General features: G+C 33.7%; 2 non-coding genes across 2 annotated transcripts; both read right to left on the bottom strand.

Moving 5' to 3' along the window:
• Nucleotides 1-8,433: 8,433 nt before the first annotated feature.
• Nucleotides 8,434-8,522, bottom strand: LOC143636498 (small nucleolar RNA Z159/U59). Its single transcript, XR_013154249.1, has one exon. It is a non-coding gene; the product is annotated as a small nucleolar RNA Z159/U59 (small nucleolar RNA).
• A 49-nt stretch (nucleotides 8,523-8,571) lies between these two features.
• Nucleotides 8,572-8,659, bottom strand: LOC143636499 (small nucleolar RNA Z159/U59). The gene has a single exon (XR_013154250.1). It is a non-coding gene; the product is annotated as a small nucleolar RNA Z159/U59 (small nucleolar RNA).
• Between the last annotated feature and the right edge of the window lie 3,584 nt (nucleotides 8,660-12,243).

The following is a 12,243-nucleotide window of genomic DNA, read 5'->3' as shown; positions in this document are numbered from 1 at the left end:
TCACACCGGGTACTGTAGCAACTCGAGTCGCATCGCACGGGTACTGTAGCAACTCTAGTCGCATCACACAGGCACTTTAGCAACTCAAGTCACATCACACGGGCACTGTAGCAACTCGATTCGCATCGCACGAGCACTGTAGCGACTTGGCACTGTAGCAAATAAAAAAAATCTAATCGAGTTAAAAACATGTCTTAAAACCTGAGCTTGGAGGAAATATGGATATGGGAGAAAGCCGAAAGAAAATGTTAGAAGGAGAATTCGACATGTTTAAACATATTAAAGGAGAATCGGTTGCCTCTCTCATCAACAGATTTGAGTTGCTCGTCACCAAAATGAGAAGTGTCGGTATCATCAATGGTTTGTCTGAGATAAACATGAAGCTGTTGGATTCACTGCCTTATACATGGAACATCACTGTCATTACCATCAAGAGAATCACAAACCTGAATACCATATCACTCAAAGTTGACTTCTACCATCAAGTGTTTTGAAATAATGGAAAATAAGCTCCAAAATGAACAATAAATCAAAAGAAAATAAAGTTGGGACAAGTGTTGCAGATGAAAGCAGTCATGCATGTCCTATCCTTCCCAAGGACACACAAATCTGGGCACACAAGGTTGCATTAATAAAGTTGAGTTCTATAGACACAACTATGATGTTGTTATAAAAGAGAACTCACAGTTAAAAAATCTGAACAAACAATATGTTAAAGCTGATGAGATTTTACATCACTAAAATCAAAACTCACCATGACGATGTCGCTAATTTGAAACTCAAAATTTTTCAATCTCAAAAGGAAGTTAAATATTACAAAAATATAATTACAAAATTGAAAGCTGATATTGAAAATCTAGAAACTGAGCTTTCTGACAAAAAATCAGCTTCTGAAAAATATGAAAAAGTGATTGAAAATTTTGAGATAGCATCAAGTCATTTAGATGATATTATTGGAGCACAGAGGAGCGCTAAACTAAAGTCAGGACTAGGCTATGATTATTCAGTTGTGCCTCCACCATTGAGTGATAACTACACTAGCCTACCTAACTTTAGTTATAACACACCTCCAGAGGAAGAGATGGTATATGAAGTTGGTCATGTACCAAAATCAATGACATTTGTTCCTCCAGCTTCTAAAGCAACTGCTCAAATACCTGTAACTGTTGATTCTAGTGGTGATTCATCTTGTTCAGTAGGTTGTGTTAAAGAAAGTGGGTCGGTGGAAACGGACATGAGTTGTGATTATGAAACCGTTTGTGATGAAACTTTTGTTGAAAAATGTGTCAATGAAAGTAGGCCTGTTGAAGTGAACATATCAAGTTGTTCATCATCAAGTTGTGAACCTGAGGATAATGCAAGTAAAAGTAATGTTTTTGAAAAATGAAAAGGCAAGTACTTCGTGTAAATATGTTCCACCAAATAAAAGATCATTTTCTCAAACAACCAATCAATTAAGAAATCATCAGTCATACAACTTCTGTGATAACAACTACTATGGTCATTATCAACAAATTTTTGTTGATTTATATTATACAAATGTGTTTTATAATCATGTTCCTTTCTAAGGATCACCTTTCCCACCGAACCAACCACATTATAGTTCAGGTGAGTTTTATGGCACTCCTAGGATAAAGGGTTGTTTTGTGTGTGGTCACTCTTCTCACCTTGCAAGACATTGCAAGCACTGTTTCAAGCACCAAATTGATATTCAAAGGCGGCTTAGTCAGTCCCCAAAAGGAGCTTTTAGTAGCCGAGATTCAATGACTGATCAAGCTGATAGTGAACCTAGTGAAATGGATGTGAGATCCAAAGCAAATAAATTAAAACACAAAAAGAAACCTTTTTGGAAAACCAAAATGTATAAAATAAAAAAGGATCCTAGACTGAAAGTCTCAGGATTCACTAAAATAGTTTCAAAATCAAGAAAAGAAAAGTCCAAAATTGCTAAAACCAAAGTACAAGTTTTTGCTTGGATTCCTAAGGGCTGCTCTTCATCAAGTGAGGCTCCACCGAGAAATTAATGGTTTTCTGGAAATAAAATTAAGTTTGGTCGGTTTACGGTTGATCTTCCCGGGACAAAAGTATCCCGGGAACACATGTCTGTTTAAACGCTTATCAATAGTATAGATACTTAGATAGTGATTGCACCCGGCATATGATGGGAAGCGAACCCTTGCTATTTGATGCTAAACCATCCGATGGCGGATTTGAGTCTTTCATAAGCGACATGGGAGGACAAGCTTCAAGGAAGGGAAGTGTTTCATATGGTACTTTGTGCTTCAACAACACCAGTCTTGTTCAAATGGCTCAACCACAGCTTATCGTGCGTTTCTCAAACTAACCTCGTCCAACTGCTTCTCTTAAGTGATGGATCCAGCATCAGCTGCTGGGTCTCGGTTTGAATTTCTTCAACTTTGTTAACAATGTGATGATGCATGCTTAAGATAGTCCATCTGACAACAACTTTGCTATCTTTTCACTAAAACCATCGATCATGCCCGATTTGAATTGGTGGTTGAATCGCTTGCAATGATTAATTTTGATTAAAACAACCCATCTATCTTTTTGTTTTAAAATTGTAAATATTTTTCAAGTATGTCACAATTTTAGAGGGAGAAAATGAGTTAAATTTAACTCACTAAAAAGATTTTCAGTTTGCTTTCAAGAGAAACTAAAGTGAGTCATTTGACTTAATAAAAACATTTTATGTTCTTTTAAAAAATCAGAAAAACGTTTCTAAAAGTACTATCCCGTTAAGAGGGAGCTCCTGTTTAGAGAGGGTCGGATAATTAAAATTTTCAAATTTTGAGAAATTGATCCGATCCTGGAAAATGATAAGAAATTATTTTTAACTATTCTTGCACATGAAAAGAGTAGATCAAAAGCCAATAAGATCATTGCTTGATATGTAAATAGGCTTGACAAATAAGTAAGTGTCATAGTGATATAAATTTAAATATCTGCCTATACTAGTGGTTACACGTTATGAAGCGATTGTCGACTCCAACTAGAGTCAGATCAATGAAGGCATAAACGTAAATAACATGTTATATCTAAGCCTCTCTTTACATGATCACAGTTGTCTTATGTAATCAAGTGTCAATTTTAATTCTGTTGAGTCAAGAAAAGAAAAGGAAAAAGAGTTAGAACAGAAAAGAAAAGAAAAAGAAAGTTTAAAAGTTGTCTATCTTAGGATTTTTAACTTTCGATTTATTTCTACATTTATTTTTATTCAATCTATGGATTTTCTCTGCGCGGTAATATGGTATTATTCGACATGATTGTTAAGGCCCTGAATCTTCTGCTTTATTTTATTTTCTTTCTTTTGTTCAAGCCCTAAAACATCGATTTGAAACTCGGGAAAAAAATGTAACGACGTTAAGTGTCTTTTAAAAGAGGTCCATTGAGACAAAAATAGTTGAAAGTTGGGACCGCTGATAGTGATTTCTAAAGTTGGGATTATTATAGGCCAATACACAAAAGTTATGATTATTTATTTCCAATTAAGCGAGTCATTAGTCACCAAACCCAGATAGCTTTTAAACGAATTATAACGTATGATTTATTTGTAAAACTCTTTCATTATCAGACCCTAATTATATTGTTAACTTTTTTACAATAAAAAAATTAAAATCAAAATAATAAATATTAAAAAGAAAATTATAAAATAACCCAATAAAATCTAGTTTGGTGTATCCCATCTGCTACTTTTACTAACAAAAGATACAAAACAAGATAGTTAAAAACATTAAATGCAAATAAAGATGGTTTAGAACCATGTGTTACGGGTTCGGTAGAAGTGAAGGTGACCCCACATTGATGGTAGGGTGGCTCATACAGTGTGTTGCAAGTCTTGTGGAACTACAGATGGGTTCCGCTCTTCATCTTCACTTGCAGTATAAAGTATACACGTTGTTGTAACTAACTTGCGTCGGGTGACCTAAGGACCTCAAAACCAGCTACAACGGGAGTTTCCTATGACACAATGGGTAACAGATCAAAACGGGTTCATGTTGAAAAGGGTGATTTTCAGTGAACCAAATAATATAATATTAAGGATAATTGCATATTAAGTATAATCCTAATTATATACAGTTCAAATAATTTATGTATATCTTAAGTATACCCTGTATTACCTCCTTTCCCATTCTCTCTAAAGCCACCACCATCAGCCGTTTCATCTTCTTCTTCGTCTTCCACCATATTTCCACCATCCACCGAATTGCTGGAAGATTGCAATGATTAAACCCTTGGGATTCTCATGCGGCAAGGACTCGGACGGCTGGAAACAGGGCTTGCTGGAGCTCAGGGTTTCTCGCCGCCGCATGGTTTTGGATGGTTCAATTAGCGTGGAACGATACCGGTTAGAGTTGGAGGGATATGCGTTTGCATGTGGTATTGGGTTTTTTTTAATTCTTTTAAACGACAATCTTGCCATAACAATCCCAAATCAGGCAGAATACCTGGTAGAGAGTCCTAATCTTGGTTGAAATAAATACTACGACTTTTATCTTTATCAATAAAATCATCACGTAGTAAATCAACAAACCCCAAAGTGATGTCTCTTTTCCCTTCAAGTTTACCTACTATTGTACCGAGATAACATCTATATGGATTCAGTTAGTTCTTTTTATTCTTGCTCAAGCCGGATGATGAAAAATTTATCATGTCAGGTTCCTTCAAATGATGGATCTATAAGAATTCACCTATTCCAATAACAAAAAAAACCCGGCTAGAATGATCCTGTATTAAGAGCTAAATTGGCTAAAAATTTTAGTAAAGATGAGTAAGTATGCAATTAAAATTGTAGGCGAGATAAATATGCATTTAAGGATGGTTTGTTGGGGGAATATGCAATTATCTTTATTATTTTTCCCTTTAATTTAATTAAGTTATTAGCTAAAATTAGTACATCCTTGTGAAAGGGTGATTTAGTTAAAAGCTCACAATTTATGTGGCAGCTTAACATGGCATTTAAGTTGAAACCACAAAACGTTATCTTAGAATTAGAAAATACACACATAAGTCAACCCGTGAGCAAGTCGAACTAACAAAAACTAGTTTAGCCAAACGGGTTCGCATCATAAAGTGGTTATATACTTATAAAGTTGCACACTCCATTTGGTTCTCGAAGGCTTACATGATCAAAAATATTAATGACCCTTTTTCTTTTATATTTTAAGGAATGTGATCGCAATATTCGAAGTTTTATGGGTGGTAACCCTTATTTGACAATAGCAAATGCTATTAGGCTTATTCACCAATATTAAACTAATATTAACTACAAATAGCATTGGTTCACCATTATGTGCCACTATCAAAAGGCATTAAGTTTATTCGTCACTACCACAAGTAAGGGTTACTAACCTCACATCATGTATTTGTGATTTAAAAAAGAGTCATGTTGTTCTGCCATTAAACATCTCAAAGTCTCAAGTTAATTGAGATGGCACCACAATATCCATAATATTAGCAACGCTTTAGCATGCCCCAACATTTAGCATGCTTCAATATTCTATTGAAGATGGTTTGCTTGACAAGAAACCTTCAGAAAATCTTTAATCAAGAGACAAGAGGTAACCATCATGTTGATAAATCAAGCACTCAAGGCGAGGACTCACCCTAACAAATAGGCAGAATGTTTAAAAAGAAAAAACATGAGCCTATTTAAATATTTAAAAAAATTTACTTAAAAATCAAGTTCATATTTCACTATTCCTAGATCCTTAATTGCATATTCACCTAAAAAATAAATTCAATTGCATTCTTTCACTCTTTAAATGAAGATTTAATATTAACATCTAACAGAATTAACCTTTCATAACTTAAAAGACTCATCCAAAATTCCCTCCAATTTCAAAATAAAAAAGTAAACAAATAATTCAAAAAAACCCAGAAAAAAAAGTGATAACCTAAAATCAATCGTTTTCTAAAAAAAAAAAAAAAAAAATTTGATTTTAGTTTAGCTGTAAGGTTGAATTTTTGGGTGTTTAGATTTTTTAGTGTGTGAGCCTTTTAGGGTTAAAATTTTGGGATTCAGGTTTTCGTGAGTTTTGGTAGAAAACACACCAGAAAACGAACAAAATAGAAATTTTTATAACTATTTTTTGTAAATAAAATAAATTAAATTGGGTAAATTTGGAATTTATAACTAAAGAGAGCATAAATATACAATTAAGGTTCTATTTATTTTGCTTAAAAGGTTTGCAAGGAGTTTATGTCTGCGGGCATGCAGACATAAACTTCTGAAGACTGTTTGTTTTTTTAGAAAAAAAAAACCTGAAAAATGCTTTTATGGTTTTAAAAAATAAAAGTTATTGTTCAACTTATTCACACTTCTTCACATCCTATCAACACCCACTACCACCGTCCGCCACCACCCACCACCATCACCGTCGGTCACAACCACCGTCCCCTACCACCACCCATCGTTCGCCACCACCGCCCCCCACCACCATTGTCCAACACCACCACCACCACCGTCCACCAGCACCCACCGTCCACCACAACCGTCCATCACCCCCCCCCACCGTCCGCCACCACCACCACCACCCACCACCACCGTCCACCACCACCACTCACCACCATCGTCCATCACCACCACCCACCGTCCACCACCACCACCATTCGTCACCACCACCCACCGTCCGCCACCATCATCGTCCACTACCACCACCATCGTCCACCACCCAACACAACTATCCATAACCACCACCCACCGTCCAGCACCACCATTCACCGCCTACCGCAATCGTCCACCACCACCCACTTCCACAGTTCGTACACTACCACCAATTATTTTAGCAGTCTACAAACGTTAAATAAATTATATCCACCGTGTTTTCTATGACAGGCAACTAATTTTCAGCTTATGCAGGACAATATCTAGTTTATAAAATAAACAGTATTATATTTTCATATTACAGATCACATCTTAAGTTGCAGACATGAAATCAGATTACATACAATTTTCGTCTTAAAAAACATATAGCACCTAAATTTACGAATTCAGTAAATATGCATTTAAAAAGTTTTAAGTAGAGAAAATACATAAGAGCATTCTCATCCGATTCTCCAAAATATTTTGTGAGGAGAGTTTGTAAATTATAGGATGAGATTTTGAGTGATTGAGAGTGTAAATTATAGGATTAAAAGTGAAAAAATAGTGATTTTTTGTAAATTTGGGTAAAAGGTAGTGATTTTTTGTAAATTATAAGATGAAAAAAGAAAACTGCAATGATTAAAGTAAAAAAATATATTTAAGGTTTATTAGATTTTAATAATCTTTATTAAATGGTATTGGCTGATAATAATCCCTATTAATTTTATAGCCAATGACGGTCCCAAATTTTAAAAAGTTGGCATCCATTGGTTCCCGTTAAAAAAGACTTAACGGCGTTACACTTTTTACCGAATTTCAAACTAATGCTTTAAGGTTTTTGATCGAAATGAGGATACGAGTCAATTAGAATAAAACTTAACTCGAAACGTTAATCCAAACAACTTGATTTTTTGTTAATTGTAAGTTCAAAGACCCGAATTGAAGCATTGTTTCGTCGTTTTGAAGCGTCGTTTCGAACTAAGTTTTGCGTTAGTTGACTCGTATTCTGTTCCGATCAAAATCCTAAAACATTAGCTTGAAATTCGGAAAAAAGTATAACTTTAAGTTCTTTTTAACATGGAACCATAGCTTTTTTAAATTTAGGACCGCTAGTAGCGATAAAATGAATACAGTATCAGCCAATACCATTAAATATGAATTATTAAAATCCAATAAACCTTTAATTAAACAAAAAAAATAAATAATAAGGATAAAAAATCTTGTTGAGACTAACACAACCCCAAAAAGTAAATATAAATAAAACACATTAAACATTAGATTATAATAATGTAACGACACAAAATATATAATTATAAAATGTTATTGTCATGGCTAGTCTCAAGAGGTAATCGCATAAACTGCTCCACAAGGCGATAGGATATGACAACCCACAACAGGCCTTCAACAGGATCATAAGCCTTTTGCAAAGTAAAATCTCAACCGTTAAAAACATGAAGGGTTTATTATTCAACGATTCTTTTATTTGAGTTTTACGAAATGGTAACAAATTTCGCCTCAATTTTTATTAAAATGAAAAACGTCGTAAAAAACAAAAATTACAAACTTAAAAATTAAACAAATACCAAGTTTTAAAAATAAGAATGATGACCCCAAACAACATAACCTGTTAAAAATTAATAACAAAAATAATAAAAATAGTTATTCTTAATAATAATATTGCTAAAACTAAATATAACAAAAAAAAAATGAGAAAAATTGTAATAATGATAATAATTAGCGAAATAAGAAAATAAAACAGTATAACGTTAAATATAGACAATAAACAAAATAATGAAAAGTTATAATTAGCAAAATAATAATAATAATAAGCCTCTTCAGTTCAGGTCTCCAATAATTGTTTCCGCATTGAATAATCCTCAGAAGAACGAAAGTATTATTTTGAATCATCATCAGAAGCTATTAAATAACATAACTTAAAAGACAAATCATTATGCAATTGAATACGAATCTCTTCAGTTCAGGTCTCCAAAAAACTTTAAACACGGTTAATATCAGAAGAACGAAAGTTATTAATTTTGAATCATCAATAGAGATAAAATTCCTATAAAAAGACAAAATAAAATAAGCAATGAGAACAAAATTAAAGATAAACCTTAATAATATTGTGAAGAAGCAGCTGAATTGAATAATATTTGAAGCTAAAGGAAGCCAAATATTTTGACTAAGGTGTGACGAACGTTTTATAAGCAAAAGTGTGATTTGGGGATTTAGGGTTTTAAAATGGGCTTGGGTTGGGCTGGGCTGTGATTATGGGCTTTGACGTAATGTGGTTTTGTTTTTAGGAAAATTTTAAGAAATAAGTTAATTTGGACTTTTGGAGTAATTAATTTTGATGTGTAAACGTGTTAAAAGGATTTTTTTTTTCCTTTCACCATAATAAAATTAAACCTAGGATTAATACCAAAGGAGAAATTTGTTGTAGGCCGAACGAGCCATGTAGCGTTGATCGGAGAATCAAGTGTTGCGATTGGTTTTAGAAACTCGATAATAGGCGACGAGTTTGTAATGCCTTGGTTTGCTTTGTGGTTGCCAAAATGTCATCGTAAAACCTGGTAGCGGGCGACTCTCTCTCTCTCTCTCTCTCTCTTCTGGTTTAACCCACATGTCTTTTTTCGCATTTTTAAATCATTGTCAACTCAAAAAAAAAAAAAACTCAGACAACGTATTTCAAGTGCAAATTCATATATTTGGATAAAGATGCTAGAGAATAAGAAATTTAACCGAATTTAGCTTTCACTAACTTAAATCATCAAATGCAACATCCATCTTTTTCCGTCTCATCATGCAAATAAACATATACTTAATTATTGGTAACTCTTTCTCCACCCTCTTCCTCTAAATACTTTAAAGAATCGTCTTCTAACCCAACGTAATCATCGTCATAATTAGGTGTGGAAGACGATGCATTCTTTTTTTTTTTTCTCATTTGCTCCATTATCTTTCACTTGCAATGATCGAACTTCATTGACGCCTTCCCCTTTTAGTAAAATATTGGTTTAAGTATTTTTTTTTTTTTTTCTTTTGGTCCATTAACTCAAAAAAGTCCTTTTTTGGAAGTCCATTAGGTGAGCCCATGAAGAAACAATATAAAATTAAAAAAGGGCTTCTCATTATCACTGGTCTAATACTCTAATGTCTAGGAATTGGGTATGTGAAAAGTAGAGGTGCACAAACATTGTATTTTGTAGAAACCAGAACCAGGTAGGAATCGGTTTCGGGTATGATTAAATTGTTCGGCCTTTGTAGGGGAATGGAGTGAAGTACACGTTAAAAATCTAACCTGCATTTTGAGATGTTTTTATCTTGTTTCAGGGCTAAAGATTAGTTTAAAAAAAACACACTATACACAGTGAAGGTTGAGGATGTAAAGGTGGGCATGGCAAAGATTCTAAATTTCAGCTCGGTTAAATTTCTTTGGCTGTGTCATAGGAGCACAAGACCGAGCCTAGATTATAAGAATTGGTGTCGGTTTAATTTCATGTAAATTTCTTTCAAATGCGATCTTTAATTTATGTTTCTTTGTAATGTAATTTCTTTTTGGGCTCTACACCTTGCTTGAGTTCCCTTTTGGTTTTTTATAGAGACAATTACAAAGTTACTCCATAACGTTTCCCTAATTTAACAAGATTGAATACTAAAGTTTAAAGTTGCAAGTTTAGGTACTAATGTTTTAACTTTGTAACAATGTTAGGTACTAACTTTAGCTCCCGTTAAAAGTTAACGAAGATTGCGTCAACTCGCATTCAATGATCGGATTTTACCAATGCCTAATTTTTAACAACCGAATAAACATCGCTTTAAATATTTTATTGTAATTTTTTTGTATGTTAATCTTTTTATATGTTAATTCAACAAATTTATATTTTGAATTTATTAAGGTACTTTTAGTCTTTTACTAATGTAACAAATACCCACCGAATATGAGTCAACTCGTTGCTGTAATACAATGCTCGATTTTACCGGTCGAACAAATATTGTTTTAAGTATGATAATTTTAAAAATAATACGTTATATGAGCGCCACTATTTTTTTTAAAGCATGTTAATATTTTTTTTAAAGTATTTCAGTAAGATGAACTTATTTTTTAGGTTTAGTTCTGGTGTTGTAACGAATAGCGTAGTCAATACAGACAGAATTCACGTTAACTCACAATTGCAACGCCTGAGTTTTACCTACCAAATTTGCTGCGTAATGCACGGTAAATCACTAGTTGTCATACTAATTACAACGTGAAATTCTAATATATTTCTAAACACAAATATGCTAAATAATTTAGTGAGAATGTGTAATGACAATAATGCTGTATTTAAAACAAGAAATATGTAACATCTCGGATTTTCCATAATCGTATTCGTTTGTATTTAACCTGATTCGGGAACATTATTCGGATCCTTATTATTAACAATTATAAGTATTTAAGATTTGTATTTTTATTTTGTACCCTTTATGTTCTTAAAGTTGTTCATTCTTTGTTTAAACTTTAAAATAATCAAGAAATAGCTATTTTAGGAAGTACATAGACTAAAGTTGTCAAAAAGCCAAAGTCCCCCCCCCCCCACCCGGAGCGCCGCACGGCCACAAGGACCCTAGGCCGCCAGGCGCAGCCATGGTAAGTCTGCACAGTTTGTTTTGTTTATTATTCTTTACTAGTTCGTTTTTGGCACAAAATCGTTTATTTTTAGATCGTATCTCATGTTTTAAGCCCCAAGAAATCTCACATAGACTAAATACTTGTCCACATACATCACCCCTTCCTCAAGATTGAATTATGGCTACACTTTCAGTTGATTTGATTATTAAAACTTGATTCGGTTTCTTAAACGAGTAAATTAGCTATATTTGGTTCGTTTTTGCATATATTATATAAACAACACATATTATACCTGCCACAAACTTCCCCTAAACCCTAAATATTCATTCCCAGCCGTCACTTGCCAACTGTTCATCATATTCTTCTTCAGTTTTGCCATAATTCTCGAATAAATAAGCTTTGGTGTTTGACTTTCAAGCATTCTCAACCTTTGACTTCTGTTTCTCATCGATTCAAGCATTATCCGGGTAAATTTTCTTCTGTAAATCATTCATATATATTCCCTAGTCAATAACCTTTAATCAATTTCTGAGATTGAAGGGTGTTGACTGGTCAAATCGATTAACACCCGTTCAACGGCATAATAGTCAACAAGTTTGACTACTCGTTTTCTCATGCTTCTGGTCAGAACCGACGTTCGGTGTAACATCTCGGATTTTTCTAACTCGTATTCATTTGCACATAACCCAATCCGGGAACATTTTCAGATCTTTATTAGTAATCAAATTAAACAATTTTAAGTAATTAAGATTTACATTTTCATTGTATACCCTTTAAGTTCTTAAAGTTGTTCATGTTTTGTTTAAACTTTAAAATAATCAAGAAATGACCATTTTTGAAAATACAAGGGTTTAAGTTGTAAAAAAAATCAAAGTTTCCTCTCCTAGGTCGGAGCACCGCGCGATGGGGGGGTGCCTAGGCCTATCGCGCGCCGCCACCACACACCTGATCAGTTTGTATTTCGTTATTTGTTTCCTAGTTCATTTTTAGCAGGCAAATCGCTTACTTTAGGCATAAATTGAGTAAA

Source organism: Bidens hawaiensis, unplaced genomic scaffold (assembly GCF_021521415.1).
Source record: "Bidens hawaiensis isolate Kalapana, Puna unplaced genomic scaffold, B.hawaiensis_p1.1 tig00007983_1, whole genome shotgun sequence".
Taxonomy (NCBI): Eukaryota; Viridiplantae; Streptophyta; class Magnoliopsida; order Asterales; family Asteraceae; genus Bidens; species Bidens hawaiensis.
The sequence above is the reverse complement of the archived record's forward strand: the minus strand, read 5'-3'. Positions and strand labels throughout refer to the sequence as shown.